General features: G+C 36.4%; 1 long non-coding RNA gene across 1 annotated transcript in view; it reads right to left on the bottom strand.

The window, feature by feature from the left end:
* Positions 1-8,761, bottom strand: part of LOC112582019 — a 28,300-nt gene extending 19,539 nt beyond the window's left edge. The window contains exon 1 of the long non-coding RNA XR_003106629.3: positions 8,656-8,761. This is a non-coding gene — a long non-coding RNA (uncharacterized LOC112582019). The remainder of the gene's footprint in view (positions 1-8,655) is intronic.
* Positions 8,762-17,859: the final 9,098 nt, after the last annotated feature.

Raw genomic sequence — 17,859 nt, 5'->3', positions numbered from 1 at the left:
CCTGAAGGAAATCAACTCTGAATATTCATTGGAAGGACTGATGCTGAAGGTCCAATACTTTAGCCACCTGATGTGAGGAGCCGACTCATTGGAAAAGATGCTGATACTGGGAAAGATTGAGAGCAGGAGAAGGGGGCGACAGAGGATGAGATAGTTGGATGGCATCATCAACTCAATGAACATGAGTTTGAGCAAACTCTGGGAGATAGTGAACAACAGGGAAGGCTGGCGAGCTGCAGTTCATGGGGTTGCAAAGAGTTGGACACGACTAAGCAACTGAACAACAAAAACAATAGCTGATTCATGTCATTGTATAGCAGAAACCAACAGAACATTGTGAAGCAATTATACACCAATAAAAAAAAATGTTTTTCTATGCAATGCTGAAATAAGGGTTGAAAACAAAACATTCAGTAAAAACATTTACTTGGTCAATATGAGAAAAACTGTATTTTTGTATACATATGTGTGTACTTATATATATATCATACACACACACACACACACACAAATACCTTTATCTATGGTTAGTATTTAAATGAGGCATAAAATATTTCCATATAAAATATTATAAATATAAAATAGATTAGTGCTGTTAGCCACAAAAAGTATCAAAACACAAACATTTCACAATTATGAGACTTTGATGGAATCCATCCAAGGACACACCTACACAGAGTCTGCTAAACCTCAAAAAACCCTTAACTAATCCTTAAATTGAAAGCTGACAATCAAATTGTATTCCAGTGATTGGGTGCTTTATTTGTATATAAACTTTAAATTTTTTAAAAACTTTCTGTACGTATGAGATACTATTTTTACCCTCAGGCCTCGCTCAAAAACTTAGCCATTTGTTTAGAACAAAATCTGCAGCATTTAAAATTAATCTCTCTCATCCTAAAATAACATTTGCTAAAATAAATATTTCCTAAGTGAAATAAATTATTCATTCACTATAAAAGACATATACCTCATGGTTAAATAAAACACAACAATATCAAGCTACCAATCTGTTCGGGCAATGCATTATTGTAATGATAAACAAATTACTGTCTTTGATAAATTCAATGAATACCATTTAAAAGGAGGACTGAAGCCAAATAGAAAGTACTAATAGAGATAAAACAGGGAGTTAGCAATGTCCTTTGAAATTGAACATATGCATTTTAACAGGCATTATCAGACTTCCATGTTTTAAAGAATGATATATTAGGCACCACTCAAAGGTCCAAGGGAAAACCTTTAAGCTTTATTAAGCATGATTTGGTATGCCTAGTTTTAATGTGAATACTTCTTATGAAGTGTTAACATTATGCTTTAAAGCAATCGCAACAATAGAATAAAGCATATTGATTCAACAACACACATTTATTCAGCAACTATGTATAATGTGTAAGGTACCATCAAAGTCTGTTCTAGATCTCAATTCTAAAATTTGTTTTGTTTTCCTCTGAACAGGAAGTTCTTCATTATGTTTTAGGATATCAAAAAAATTTGTAAACTGGTGATCAAGAGATTTTCTCTTTCCTAAAATTTATACTGAAGTATATTATAATATGTAAAAGGACACATTTCATAAGTTTGCTGTGTTGTGTTTAGCCGTGTCTGACTCTTTGTGACCCCATGGACTGTAGCCCGCTGGGCTCCTCTGTCCATAAAATTCTCCAGGCAAGTATACTGGAAAGGGTTGCCATGCCGTCACAGGGGATCTTTCTGACTCAGGAATTGAACCCAGGTCTCCCACATTGCAGGCGGATTCTTTACTATCTGAGTCACTGGGGAAGCCCAAGAATACTGGAGTGAGTAGCCTATCCCTTCTCCAGGGAAACTTTTCAACCCAAGGATCGAACCCAGGTCCCCCACATTGCAGGCAGATTCTTTACCATCTGAGCCACCAGGGAAGCCTATGAAACTCAAGTTCATTCTCTGACTCTGTGCTGTCCTTTTTATTTATAATTACATATCTGTAATTAATAAAGGCAGAACAATTATGAAAAGGGACAGCACAGACTTAGAGAACAAACTCACAGTTCCTAGAGGGAAGGGATAGATAAGGAGTTTGGGATAGACATAGTAAATTGGATAACCAACAAGGACCTACTTACTGTATGGCACATAGAACTCTGCTCCATGTTATGTGGCATCCTGGAGGGGAGGGGGGTTAGGGGGAGAATGGATACATGTATATGTATGGCTGAGTCCCTTCCCTGTTCACCTGAAACTATCACAACATTGTTAATCAGCTATGCTGCTGCTGCTGCTAAGTCGCTTCAGTCGTGTCCGACTCTGTGCGACCCCATAGACGGCAGCCCACCAGGCTTCCCGTCCCTGGGATTCTCCAGGAAGGAACACTGGAGTGGGTTGCCATTTCCTTCTCCAATGCATGAAAGTGAAAAGTGAAAGTGAAGTCGCTCAGTCATGTCCGACTCTAGCGACCCCATGGACTGCAGCCTACCAGGCTCCTCCGCCCATGGGATTTTCTAGGCAAAAGTACTGGAGTGGGGTGCCATTGCCTTCTCCGTAATCAGCTATACTCCAATACAAAATAAAAAGTTCAAGATATTGTTTAAATAAATTGCATTCCAAACAGTCAGGAGTGAAATCCTACCATGTATTGAGTGAGAATATTAATTCATGTTTCAAAAAACCTCATCACCAAAATAACAGGCAATATTTCTGACCACATCATAATAACTGAGCTAAGAAGCATACACCATAAGATTGGGAGGCTATTGTTGTCTTCATCAGTAGATAGCCAACAGCTCAAGAAATGAGTTTAGTGACATTTTAAAGTGCTTTCAGTGATCTCATAATTTGAATTGCACTCAACTATGATCTCTGACAGCTAGAGCAAAGTTTTACAGTTTATGGGTATTGTACAAGCATCTGAATGAAAGCACTTCCAGCTCAAATTCTAAGACACACATTACCAGAAAAAATAAACTTTAATTCATCATTTTTAATATTTAAATCGAAGTATTTGGCACTATCTCTTCATATAAAGAAAATATATCTATATGAACAATGAGATCCTTAAACACCCTTCCCTCAAAAAAAAAAAAAAAAACCCACTTCCTTTCCTGATACACAAGTATTTTGAAATATTCCTACCACTTTAAATTTGCAATGACCTCATCATTCTCATCCTGGTTTCTTGCAGTTCTCTTTTTTCCCACTATTTAAATCTTGAATAAATAATAGGTCTTTGTTGAACCTCACTTGATTCTCTTATTCTTCTCTATTCTCTTTTTCTCTACTTTGAAGTTTTCTAAACATTTTGAAATATCACAAGAAAACAGAAGATAGTATCTTACTTTTCAATTTTAGACTAAAATTGCAGATATTTTCAAGCATCTTTGTGCTTTCAGATAAACAACTGTATTGATACAGTTCACCTTAGAACAATGTGGGTTTGAACTGCCCAGGGTCCACTTATACGTGGATATTTTTCAATAGTAAATACTACAGTACTACATGGTCCATAGTTGGTTGAACTGTGGATGCTGAGGAACCCTGATGTCGTAAGCAAACTGTAAGTTATACATGGATTATACATTGTTCAAGGGTCAGCTGTGCTGTGAAGATGGTTAATTCCTCCGAAGTACCCTTAAAAGGGTCTCAGTGTCTAAGATCCCTGTCTCTTTTTCCTGAAGTTACCAATACATGCAACTCTAAAGTAAAATTAACATCTTAAGAGCTTTAAAAACAATTCCCATGGAAACCAAATTGAAAAGTATTTTTAAGAAAAGTATATTTTCCTTTATATCCAAAATATATTGAGTGCTTACATATACCATATCTAACCCAAGAAGTTTGTATGTATCATCTCATTTATTCCTCACCTCAAAAAGGGAAGAAACACTCTAAGATAAATTATATCAGTATTGTGGTCGATATTCTTGTTTAATAAATAAAATATAGTGAGGTTAAGTAACTTTCCAAAGACCATGCACTATCAAATGTTGGGGCCAAGATCTGATCCCATGCAGAGTGACAAAGAAGTTCACCTACTTAACCACCATGCCCTGTTGTTTTCCAGATTTGTACACCTGCCTGCATATTCCAAATACTTATAATTTATTCACTGCTCCATCACAGGACTCTCAAGAATAATAAGAACTTTCTTCAACACCCACAATCTAGAGTAATTACTTTTAGGAAGCTCCAACTTCTCTAAAGCCTGGTTTGTCAAAAAACTAAGTTGACATCATTGACATCAACCGAACATCTTAAGACTAATGGTCCATGGGCATATTCCAAAGGAAGATGGAACAGTTTAGGCATGCAAAGTCCAAGGAAAAAATCAGTAACTTGGAGATGTGTGGTAGTTACAAAGGAAGAACAAAATATGTCTAAGATTCGGGGAAAGCGGATACAAGAAAACTAGAAGTTGGAGCATGGGAAGCAAATAAGGTACAGAACATATCATCAGCACTTAAAGCTTAGAAAGGATGTTTTTGAACCTACAAGACCATCCCCTTATTTCTACCTTTCCTACTCAACCCCCTAGAGTCAATGCCAAATAAGCCTGTGTGAAGGCTGGTGGGAGGTAATCACATACTCATAGTCTGCATGGGCAGGAGGCCAACATCATTTAAGAATAAGTTTTCCTCATGGCAAGCTAGCATGGGAGCCCTGGAAAACAGGCAGTGACAAATCGAACACTGTAATACACTTTCAGTGGGAAAAGGGTAAAATATCAGGTATCAGAGTCTCCACAGGTAAACTTTCTCTACTTACTAGTTTCATATTGGGCCAGCCCTGGGGAATACTCAGAATTAATGGGATTACAATATTAACAGGATTTCACACAGTCTAGCGATGTATATCTCTAATTAACTTGCTTACCCCCATATCCCCACTGCTTTTTCCTTCTCCTTTTCCAATCAGAAATCAACAGACAAAGGTAAGAAAAGAGGTGTATAAAGTTGGAGAGACTGAATTCCTTGGGAAGTCTAGAATAGCTTCAACCAAATGGCAGAATGGAAGAGGATGAGGGTATGGAGATTAGACATGTGCACTCAATAAAAGGGGTGTATTCAGACCAATTAAGCAGTGTGTCCAAGCTGTGCAATGTTCTAGGGCAAATGACTTCATAATTGTGTGCCTCAGTTTCCTTAGTTGGAAAAATACATATGACAATGCTTTCTTCATGGAGTTATGAGGAATTGAAGTAAGACATGTGACAGTATCTGGTATATCTTAGGCACTCAAAGAACTCCACTATTCTTTCTTTGAACAAACACACAGATATCTATGCCTCTCTTAAGGCATTAATTTACTTCCTACTTGCTCTATAGTTATTTCTACACACATCCTATCTCTTGAACTAGTGTATAAGCTCACTGACAGCAGGATATGCTCTGATTTATGAGTATCTTTCTTAGTTGGAATTTAGTAAATGTTTATTTGGATGGATATGTTTAAAACAGAAAAGATCACTGAATGACAATGGAGTGCATAATAATCAGCCAAGTAAAGATTGGGAATAGAACCTGTCAAATTGCCCATTCACAGAACTAGAACAAATAATCCTAAAATTCATATGGGACCATAAAAGACTCAGAGTTTCCAGAGGAATCCTGAAGAAAAACAAAGAAGGAAACATAACCATCCCAGACTTCAGACAAAAATACAAAGCTACAATAATCAAAACAGTGTGGTACTGGCACAAAAACAGACATAGAGATCAATGGGACAGAAAAGAAGGCCCAGAAATAATGCCACATACCTACAGTCAATTAATCCTTGACAAAGGAGGCAGGAATATATAGTACAATGGGAAAAAGACAATCTCTTCAGTCAGTGGCATTGGGTAAGCTAAACAGCTGAATGTTAATCAATGAAGTCAGAACATACCTTTGAACCATACACAAAAATAAACTCAAAATGGCTTAAAGACTTAAACATAACACATGACACTATAAAACTCCTAGAAGAGAAAATAGGCAAAGCATTCTCTGACATAAACCATACCAATGTTTTCTTAGGGCTGTCTTCCAAGGCAATAGAAATAAAAGTGACAACAAATGGGACCTAATTAAACTTACAAGTGTTTGCACAACAAAGGAACCATAAATAAAATGAAAAGACAACCAACAGAATGGGAGAAAATACTTGCCAACAATGTGACCAACAAGGGCTCAATGTCCAAAATATATAAACAGCTCATAAAACACAACAACAACAACAACAACCCAATAGTAAAGTGGGCAGGAGACCTAATGACACATTTTACCAAAGAAGATACAGATGGCCAATAGACAAGGGAAAAGATGCTCACTATCACTAATTATTATAGAGAAATGCAAATCAAAACTACAGTGAGATACCATCTCACACCAGTTAGAATGGTCATCATTAAAAAAAAATCTACAAATAACAAATGCTGGGGAGGGTGTGGGGAAAAGTGAACCCTCCTACACTGTTCATAGGAATGTAAGTTGGTGCAGCCACTGTGGAAAACAGCATGGAGGTTTCTCACAAAACTAAAAATAGAATTATAAAATGATCAAGCAATCCCACCCCTGGACATATATCCAGACAAAACTGTAATTCAAAGAGATACCTGCACCCCTATGTTCACAGCAGCACTATTCATAATAACAAGCCATGGAAGCAACCTAAATGCCCATAAACAGACAAAGATAAACAGACAAAGAAGATGTGGTGCACGTATAAAATGGAATACTACTCCACCATAAAAAAGAATGAAACAATGCCATTTTCAGCAACATTGGTGGATCTAGAGATTATTATACCAAGTGAATTAAGCCAGAAAGATAAATACCATATGATATCACTTATATGTAGAATATAAAATATGATAAAATGAACCTATCTATGAAACAGAAGTGGTGGTGGTGGTTGGGCACTAAGTCATGTCCAACTCTTGCGACCCCATGAACTATAGCCCGGCATGCTCCTCTGTCCATGGGATTTTCCAGGCAAGAATGCTGGAGTGGATTGCCATTTCCTTCTCCAACAAAAGTAGAGACATAGAGAACAAATAAGCGATTGCCAGGGGGAAGCAAAGTGGAGCAGGTTGGATTTGGAGTTTGGGTTGAGAAAATGCAATCTAGTATATACAGAATAGATAAACAGCAAGGTCCTACTGTATACCACAGGGAACTATATTTAATATCCTGTGATAAGCCATATTGGAAAAGAATATGAAAAAGAATGTATATACGTGTATAATTGAGTCACTTTGCTGTACCACGGTAAGTTATACAACATTGTAGTTCAACTATTCTTCAATAAAAACAAAAAAAAGGTTGGAAAGGGAGATGTTCAAGGCAGGAGATATCTAGACATTCAATCCAGTGGATAAAGAGCTAGAAAATCCTTATAAGTGATGGAGGGACTCAGAAAATGGACTGTGCTCATGGGAAGCAAGCAAGATGCTACAGTGGGATACCAGACTGGGTCTTAAGCTTGCGACTTGAGTACAGTTGAACTAGTACAAATTTAAACAAAAAAAAATTCTGAACAAAATCAAGTGACTGGGGGCAATGGGAGGAAATAATTAAACATATATATAATTTTAATGTTAATAAAAATTTTTAGAAGCAATGACTGTGCTTCTGGAGTTAGTGAATTCTAGGTTTGACTCTTATGTCAGTTATTAGCTATTTAATTGTGGGCATATTATGTAATTTCTTATGTACAATATATGCAGATCAATAGTACCTATTTCAGGGAAATGATTAGGGGATTAAATGAGATAATTCATCCTAAAGCACTTAGCACAGTGGAAGCAATATAGCAAGTACTCAATAAATGTCAGCTTTAACAACAATAATAATTATCATTGTTACTTTCATTTTACAGGTGAAAAATCTGGAAACATAAAGTAATTTTTCCAAAGTCATATAACTAGTAAGTGTTAGAACCTGGAATTAAGCCCAGGTTGGACAGCCAGCACAGGCCATATTGTTTAGACTTACAGTGAAAGCAAGATGTTTGGACACATGAACAAAACAAAACAGTACTCCTTAGAAGAGGAGAGTTTGCACAGGGCTGACCCTGTTGGTGGTGTGTATTCTCTTGCTCCACTCTGTCCTAACGTAAAGATTAGTCTCACAGTCAGCAGAAGGGTGGCTTGAACCTGAGGGCTCTGGTCCCTGACTCAACCATGGGGGCTGGGAAAGGTATAAATAGGGAGTTAGTTTGGTCATTTCAATCTCCCTAAAATGTCTCTGATAATTGGGAAATCCATCAGTTGGGAAAATACCAACATAATAACTATTTATTGTTGGGAGGTAGAATAAAAACCCGGTCCTTAAATTAATACAGACATGGTCTTGATAATTCAAACTATATGTGAGTCATTTAACATTTTACTGTTCAGTTTTATCATCTGGAAAGTGGCGATATTAAAAGCAGGTACATCGAACCTGGACTGGCAACTCATTTCAGGTTTGATGCACGATACTGGATGCTTGGGGCTGGTGCACTGGGACGACCCAGAGGGATGGTATGGGGAGGGAGGAGGGTTCAGGATGGGGAACACATGTATACCTGTGGCGGATTCATTTTGATATTTGGCAAAACTAATACAATTATGTAAAGTTTAAAAATAAAATAAAATTAAAAAAAATAAATAAAAATTTAAAAATAAATAAATAAATAAAAGCAGGTACAGAGACTTACCTGCTGGTCCAGCAGCTAAAACTCCACGCTCCCAATGCAGGGGACCTGGGTTCAATCCTTGGTCAGGGAACTAGATCCCACATATTGCAACTAAGAGTTCACATGCTGCAACAAAAAGATACCACATGTCCAAACTCAATAAAAAAATAAATATGTAATTTTTAAAAAGTAGGTACAATATAAGTAGCTTTGAAAGTTACATGTAATAATGTACATGCTGTGTATTCAATAAATTTAGTTATTTTGGACACATTGTTAGTACTCACCCATAACTGGTTCTCCTCTCCTCCTTTGACTCATGGGAGGCTGACTTCCCAGCTGTCTTGAAGTAGGTGTGGCCAGGGAAATAGCTCCAACCAATGAAGTGTAAGGTGACAAGAGGTAAGTTACTTAGTAAGAGAAAGTGACCTCCCAGCTCTCCCTCCCTCTGCTGTGGCAGTCTATCCTGTCCAATACAGGTATTATTATAATCACCCAATATCACTGTACTGTTCATTAGCATTTTCATGATATCTATCACTGTACTTAGTATTTTTATGTTATGAATTTTGCTCTATATTTTGCAGCATATTAAATGTGAACTAGAATAAGTATGATTTTGATCAACAATAAGTATGTTTAAATGTTTTGTCACCTTGACCTAACTTATGGGACATTGAAATTTCATACTATGGACAATTCAAGAGGTGAGAGTTAATTTTTTAAAAAAATTTGAGTACCTTTAAAAAGTATGTGACATGTACAATATGACAAAAGCTCAAATTCCAAATGAAGGAAATCTTTTTAAATACTGATTTTATATATATATATATATATATATATGTCTAGGAATCTATTCCTAAGATACAGAATAAACTTACTTAATTTTTAAAGTAGCTACTGAAAACTTATAATGAGTAATGAATTGCATTGGGTGTTGAATGGTAACAATGATAATTATAGTAAAGGCATAGATAAGTAGACAAACTTTGCATTGTTCTTGATAAGACAGTGAAGTTTGAAACCATGAGATGAGAAGAAATGAGATGCAAGTAAGACTATGTTAGATTTTTACTAGATTTTTTATCTAGTACTATGAAATGTCAGCATTATAGTAGATATTTTGGTATAATACCTGCATTACTTAAAGAACACCAATTGCTTTAGGAAGTAACCTCCAAATCTCAGTAGCTCACCCAATCAATGTTTATTTCTCCCATGCAGAGTCCTGGTCAGGAGGTTCTCCTTCAGGTGGTGACTCATGGATCCAGTCTCCAACCATCTAATGGCCGTGCATCTGGCTGGCTGATAAACAAAGAGAAAGAACATGCAAAATGGTAAGGAAACTTAAGAGCACAGGCCTAGAAATGTAGCCCAATACATGTCCAGAGTTAATCAAATATCTTCACTCATATTCAATTACGTTGAAATAAGAATATTCACTAATATGCAATGATTATATATACAGAATTAAGGATTTTACATGGTTAAATATTGAATTTAAACTCTAGAAAACAACACTCAGAGTCATCCAAAAATATACAGCAAGTGATAATGTACTAACAAGTATGGGGAAAAAAATGCTAAGTAGAACACAGAATGAATTCAGAGCCTTCAATGTCCATCTAGTGGGACTTCCAAAAAGACAAGAAAGAATTGTGAGAGAAAATACAATGCTTAGGAATTTCTCTGAGCTGAAAATATTTACTATACTTGGCATTGAAACAACCAAAACTTGCACTGTAAAGCAGGATTTTAAAACCCGTTCTTAGGCACATTAGAGTGTAACTTCAGACAGAAGTTACAAGGAAAAGCCAGATTACTTATAAAATGTTTAAAAAATGGACATCAAGCTTCTAATCAGAAGTATTTGAAACAAAAAGTCTGTGAAAAAAGCTTAAAATTAGAAGAGATAAAAAGAGAAAAACTTTGAACATGGTCATTAAAGAGTGAGAGAAAGAAAAACATTTTAATACATGCAAGAAGTCAAAATTGAACAGTCTGGAGGTGCCTTAAAAAACTAAAAAGAGAGCTATCATATGATCCTACAATCCCATTCCTGGGCATATACCCAGAGAAAAACATGAGCCAAAACGATACATGCATCCCAATGTTCACTGCAGCACTGTTTACAATAGCCAAGATATGGAAGCAACTTAAATGTCCATCGAGGAATGGATGAAGATGTGGTACATATATACAATGGAATATTAACTCAGACATTAAAAAGAATGAAATAATGCCATTTGCAGCAACATAGATGGACCTAGAGAATGTGATACTGAGTGAAGTAAGAGTCAGATAAGGAGAAATATCATATAACATCCCTTATATGTGGAATCTAAAAAGAAATTATACAAATCACCTTACTTACAAAACAGAAAGAACTCACAAACTTAGAAAATGAACTTATGGTTGCCGGGGAGAAGGGATAGTTAGGGATTTGGGGAAGGTCATATACACATTGCTATATTTATAATGGATAACCAACAAAGACCTATTGTATAGCACAGCAAACTCTGCTCAGTGTTATGTCCCAGCCTGGATGGGACAGGGTTTGGGGGATTGGGGGGAGAATGGATACACGTATATGTATGGCTGAGTCCCTTCACTGTCAACCTGAAACTACCACAACATTGTTAATCAGCTATACCCCAATACCAAATAAAAAGTTTTAAGTTACAAAAAAATAAAGAACTCAAAATTATTACCATTAAAGAACACATTCTGAAAGAGCAAATAAAAGATGTATTCCAACAAAAAAGAAAAGAAAATTAGAAATAAGGGATGAGGACAAGAAGTAATGGTAAACAAAGTAAAACAAAAAAAAATCAGGAACTGTTAAATTTAATAATTTACTGCAAAATATCATGCTTATAAAAATCTAGAACTTAAATTCTAAATAATGACTGCATTAGAATTTTAAATGATAAGGGGGAAAAGTGGACAATAAGTTAACCACGTTGTTTTTGTCTTGTTTGCTGTAAAGTTTTAAGTACAGATTTATTGGAAAATCATAAGTTAAATATTTGAAAATTTAAGAGCAAATCACAGAAATATAAAAATTAGAATATTAGAAAATTGGGATAGAATAAAAAATTAAAATTTGAAAACCCAGGAGAAGGAAAGAAACAGACAAATTCAGTAAATCCAACAAAAATCCAAAAAGAGATAAAGGAGAAAATATAGAAAGTATACCATGACACACACAAAAATAACAGAAGTTGTCAAAATTAAATTAAAATCATAGAATATGTGGAAGGTTCAAAACTGCCCCTTGACTCCTCATAATATATAGAAATATTTGAGAGCTTTATCCTTATTTTCAGTATACTTTATTAATCCTTAATTATTCAAGTCATTCATTTCTAAAGATTTTTTACAGTTGTTTTGAATTGTGATTTCAGTATATTTTTGAAGTTTATGACAGTGAGGAGAAGACTAACCTAAGAGACACTAGTGTTAAGCAGAGAAGGATTTGTGGGGTAAGAGACAATGGCATAACTCTCTTTTCACCAGTTTTGAGATATAATCGGCATATTGCACTATGCAAGTTGAAGATATAAAACATAACAATTTGATAGATGTATACATTTCTAAATTATTAGAACTGTCTATCCTTCTCAAACTCTTCAAAAAAAAAACTGAAGAGGAGGGAATACTCCCCAATGTATTGTACCCTGATCCCAAAGCCACATAAGAACACTACAGGAAAACATCACAAGCAACAACAAGAAAAACCTGACAAGCCAATATCCCTGGTGTATATAGATGCAAAGATTGTCAACAAACTACTAGCATATCTAATTTAACAATATATTTAAAAGATTGTATATTATGATCAAGTAGGAGTCATCCTGGGATGCAAGGATGGTGTAATATATGCACATAAGTATATGTGCTCTAACACATTAATAGAATGAGATAAAAATCATATGATCATCTAATGCAGAAAAGGCATTTGACAAAACTCAATAGCTACTTGTGATAAAATCTCTCAACAATTGATATAGAAAGAATATACTTCAACATAATGAAGGCCATATATGTGCAATTCTTTATCCATTCGCAGATACTTTAATATTGCAATGACTTTTGTTTTTCTATAGAATACCTAAAGAGGAGCCTTTGATGATCAGCCCTCAGATAACTAAGACTCAGTATATTCAGTTACTGTTGGCACATGTATATGCTTGTGCTTTACTGACTATGCCAAAGCCTTTGACTGTGTGGATCACAATAAACTGTGGAAAAGTCTGAAAGAGATGGGAATACCAGACCACCTGACCTGCCTCTTGAGAAACCTGTATGCAGGTCAGGAAGCAACAGTTAGAACTGGACATGGAAAAACAGACTGGTTCCAAAAGGAAAAGGAGTACATCAAGGCTGTATATTGTCACCCTGCTTATTTACCTTTATGCAGAGTACATCATGAGAAATGCTGGGTTGGAAGAAGCACAAGCTGGAATCAAGATTGCCAGGAGAAATATCAATAACCTCAGATGTGCAGATGACACCACCCTTATGGCAGAAAGTGAAGAGGAACTAAAAAGCCTCTTGATGAAAGTGAAAAAGGAGAGTGAAAAAGTTGGCGTAAAGCTCAACATCCAGAAAACTAAGATCATGGCATCTGGTCCCATCACTTCATGGGAAATAGATGGGGAAACAGTGGAAACAGTGTCAGACTTTATTTTGGGGGGCTCCAAAATCACTGCAGATGGTGATTGCAGCCATGAAATTAAAAGACGCTTACTCCTTGGAAGGAAAGTTATGACCAACCTAGACAGCATATTCAAAAGCAGAGTCATTACTTCGCCAACAAAGGTCTATCTAGTCAAGGCTATGGTTTTTCCAGTGGTCATGTATGGATGTGAGAGTTGGACTGTGAAGAAAGCTGAGCACCGAGAATTGATGCTTTTGAACTGTGGTGTTGGAGAAGACTCTTGAGAGTTCCTTGGACTGCAAGGAGGTCCAGCCAGTCCATCCTAAAGGAGATTAGTCCTGGGTGTTCATTGGAAGTACTGATGCTAAAACTGAAACTCCAATGTTTTGGCCACCTCATGTGAACAGTTGACTCACTGGAAAAGACCCTGATGCTGGGAGGGATTGGGGGCAGGAGGAGAAGGGGACGACAGAGGATGAGATGGCTGGATGGCATCACCGACTCAATGGACATGAGTTTGAGTGAATTCCAGGAATTGGTGATGGACAGGGAGGCCTGGTATGCTGCAATTCATGGTGTCGCAAAGAGTCAGACACAACTGAGTGACTGAACTGAACTGAAAGGCATAGAATCAAGATTGGAATCAAAAGCTGGAATCAAGATTGCCAGAAGAAATATCAATAAACTCAGATATGCAGATGACACCACCCTTATGGCAGAAAGTGAAGAAGAACTAAAGAGCCTCTTGATAAAAGTGAAAGAGGAGAGTGAAAAAGTTGGCTTGAAACTCAACATTCCAAAAACTAAGATCATGGCATCTGGTTCCATCACTTCACGGCAAATAGATGGGGAAACAGTGGAAATAGTGGCTGACTATTTTTCTGGGCTCCAAAATCACTGCAGATGGTGATTGCAGCCATGAAATTAAAAAACACTTGCTCCTTGGAAGAAAAGCTATGACAAACCTAGATAGCATATTAAAAAGCAGAGACATTACTTTGCTGACAAAGGTCCATCTAGTCAAAGCTATGGTTTTTCCAGTAGTCATGTATGGATGTGAGAGTTGGAATATAAAGAAACCTGAGCACCAAAGAATTGATGCTTTTGAACTGTGGTGTTGGAGAAGACTCTCGAGAGTCTCTTGGACTGCAAGGAAATCAAAACCAGTCCATCCTAAAGGAAACCAGTCCTGAATATTCATTGGAAGAACTGATGCTGAAACTGAAACTCAAATACTTTGGCCACCTGATGCGAAGAACGGACTATTTGGAAAAGCCCTGATGCTGGGAAAGATTGAAGGCAGGAGGAGAAGGGGATGACAGAGAATGAGATGGTTGGATGGCATCACTGATTCAATGAACATGAATTTGAGCAAGCTCTGGGAATTGGTGATGGACAGAGAAGCCTGGCGTGCTGCAGTCCACGGGGTCGCAAAGAGTTGAACATGACTGAGTGACTGAACTGACTCACTGAAAGGCATAGAATGTCATCTAAAAGGACATCTACCAATCACATCCATGTGCATACTAATATGGCAGATATCTGTGTCAATTCAGGGTCAGTTTTGATTTATCTCCTCATCATGGGTCTTATTTTCCTACCACTTTGCATGCTTGGTAAATTTTGATTGTATTATAGATATTTCGAGTTTTACCTTTTTGGGTGCTGGATATTCTTCTATACCTATAATATTTTTCATCTGTGCTATAGGATGCCATTAAGTTCTTGGAATAGTTTGATTTTTTTCAGATTTTCTTTTTAAGACTTGTTTGGCAGGACCAGAGCAGAGCTCCAGCTAGGTTTTATTATCCCTCTTTATTAAGATAAGACTTCTCTGTGTTTTCTACCTAATTCCCCATGAGTCATAAGGTTTCCCAGCCTCTTTGGTGCAGACAGCCACATTTCCCAGCCCTGTGTGCATATTGAGCACTTTCACCTCCCATATGAAATAGATCAATTCACCTGCAGTAATATAATTTAGAAATTTGATCTGGTCCTGTTGTGGGTCCTGTTCTTCTTGGTTTTGATTCCTGTTTATCTTTTAGCCCTTTAACTTTCCTTTGCATTTGAAAAAAGATTTACTTTACTTGTATCATCCCTGTCTCCTTTAGCACTTCAAACTTATTTTCCCATCACTGGTTACCTTTGAATATACTTGGTATCAAGTAAAGTACTGGTAACAATTGAAGAATTCATTTTATTTAGCTTGCCTTTTCCCTAATCCATTAATAATTGCCTAGCAGGCCCATAAAATTGAAAAGTGAGAGACTGAATAGCACATTCTTATTTGTTTTATCCACAGAGAAATAAATCTACTTGTAAGATTTAATCCTACAATCTGTTTAAAAAAACTGGTCCAAGTGTCACTGACTTCCAACTGAGAAGTCAATGCTTTCAATTTAGGAAGATAATGCACCATCTTTCATGACAAAAACGTTTTTCACTTTTCAGTTTTTAAGAGTATTATCAATAAACATCAACTTAAAGCACACTTAATGTCAGAGTGTACAGAACAATCAGGAAGAGTTATTCATCCCAGGTTCATACTATATAAGCTTTTAGATGATATGCTTGCATGTATATATATGTACGTGCATCTTGGCTATTATTTACAGAGTAAATAAAATCATTATAAGAAGATCTTTTCTTTTTGATGGGTAGATGGATCAATGAATGGATGGCACTCAAAAAGGCCGTAACTTTCTCTATTACAAAAGGCACTACACAGAAAACTTTGTATAGATTTACAGCAAGCCAGATTCACAGCAAATCCTGTTTTTACCACAGTCTTTACTACTGGGGGCTTCTCTGATAGCTCAGTTGGTAAAGAATCCACCTGCAGTGTGGGAGACCTGGGTTCAATCCCTGGGTTGGAAGGATCTCCTGGAGAAGAGAAAGGCTACCCACTCCAGTATTCTGGCCTGAAGAATTCCATGGACTGTGTAGTCCATGGGGTCACAAAGAGTCGAACATGACTGAGCGACTTTCACTTCACTTACTATTGATTAAAACAGTAAATCCTCACCTTTGGGAGGCTAGAATAAGGGAGGTAAGTGGCCAAGGAACAGGCCTGACAAACACTGAATCTATTAACATGATCTGGATTCTGGAAACAAAGAAAGAATTAAGACCTGGCTGGGTGTCAAAACAAGTTTGAAATTAGGGAAATAAGAAATCAAAAAGAGCCTAAAATTCCATGTTGGAATCCTATAGTATTAATAGACACGGAATAATGAGAAGGAGACTTGAGGGAAATGTGTAAAATTCAATTCCCCAGAGAATCATGGTGAGACCCTTGGAAAAACAAACCCTTTCATGAAGACAGTATTGAAATCAGGGATATCCATTTACTTGAACTGATCTGAAAGCAGTTCTGCCAAGAATCAAGAAAGACTAACTGGAAAACATTTACAATATTTTTATATGCTTATCTTGCATTTTTTATTGAGGTATAATTGACTAATATAATATTATATTAGTTTCAGGTACACAATATAATGATTCGATTTATCTATATATTGCAAAATGATCACTACACTAAGTCTAATTAACATCTGTCACCATACAGTTACATTATGAGAAAATTTAAGGTCTATTTCTCTCACCTATTTTCAAATATACAACACAGCATTATTAGCTATAATCATCATGGTATACAATACATCTCTATTTATTTTATAACTGGAAGTTTGTTAAAATATTTTAAATCTTATAAGCCTAAGTCATAAGTCATAGGTGGAAAATTCATTTTACTTCATTTTTATTTTTTTCAACAAGAACTTCTTAATGGTTTAAGAGAGCCAATTTGTTCAGAATACAATACAAAAGAGAGGTGGCTCATGAAGTAAGGAACTTCCTTTCCTTCATCAAGGCAGCACTGGATAAATAGCTGTATTTCATATGGGTTTAGGTTTAAACCATGTAAAGTGAAAAATGGCACTGTCACCGCTGCTAGGACACACGTCAAACCAATCTCAAGACATATACACCCGCGTACCACTGTACATCCCACCAAACCCCTAGCAATTGTGGTGCTACATTTCCCTCTGAGTTATTCAAATGGTGAGGAACATTTATACAGGTAATGAAACCCAGTCCATCTCTCTGGTACACAGTCCCCCTAGTGACCACAGCATGCTGTTCTGAAGGAAATACCTAAATGTAGTCAGAAGCTACAGGAGAATTTAATTCATTGGTTCACAAGAGCATTAAGCATACCCCTGGAATCATGAGAAACTCTTAACATAAAAGCTAGTGAAACAGAAAAAGAGATCAAACTAAATAAAGCCTTCAGAGTTGGAATGGTTAAAGATTTTTATCATGATTAGTGAGATAGTCTATTTCTAAGATGCCTATTTAACCCTAATAGTTTAATCTCTCCAAAATAGAAGAGGATAATCTCTCAAAAACAGCAGAGAAAAGAGGGGGAAATTAGAATATAAGCCCCAGCTGTGTGTATGACTGTGTGACCTTGTGTATGTGTAGCTTAGAAAGTGGACATGAGATATAAAACTTACTCTAAGATTGCAATCTAGATCACCTAAGTTTTAGGCTGAAGGTTA

The sequence above is a fragment of the Bubalus bubalis genome, chromosome X, assembly GCF_019923935.1.
Source record: "Bubalus bubalis isolate 160015118507 breed Murrah chromosome X, NDDB_SH_1, whole genome shotgun sequence".
NCBI classification, from domain to species: Eukaryota; Metazoa; Chordata; class Mammalia; order Artiodactyla; family Bovidae; genus Bubalus; species Bubalus bubalis.
The sequence above is the reverse complement of the archived record's forward strand: the minus strand, read 5'-3'. Positions and strand labels throughout refer to the sequence as shown.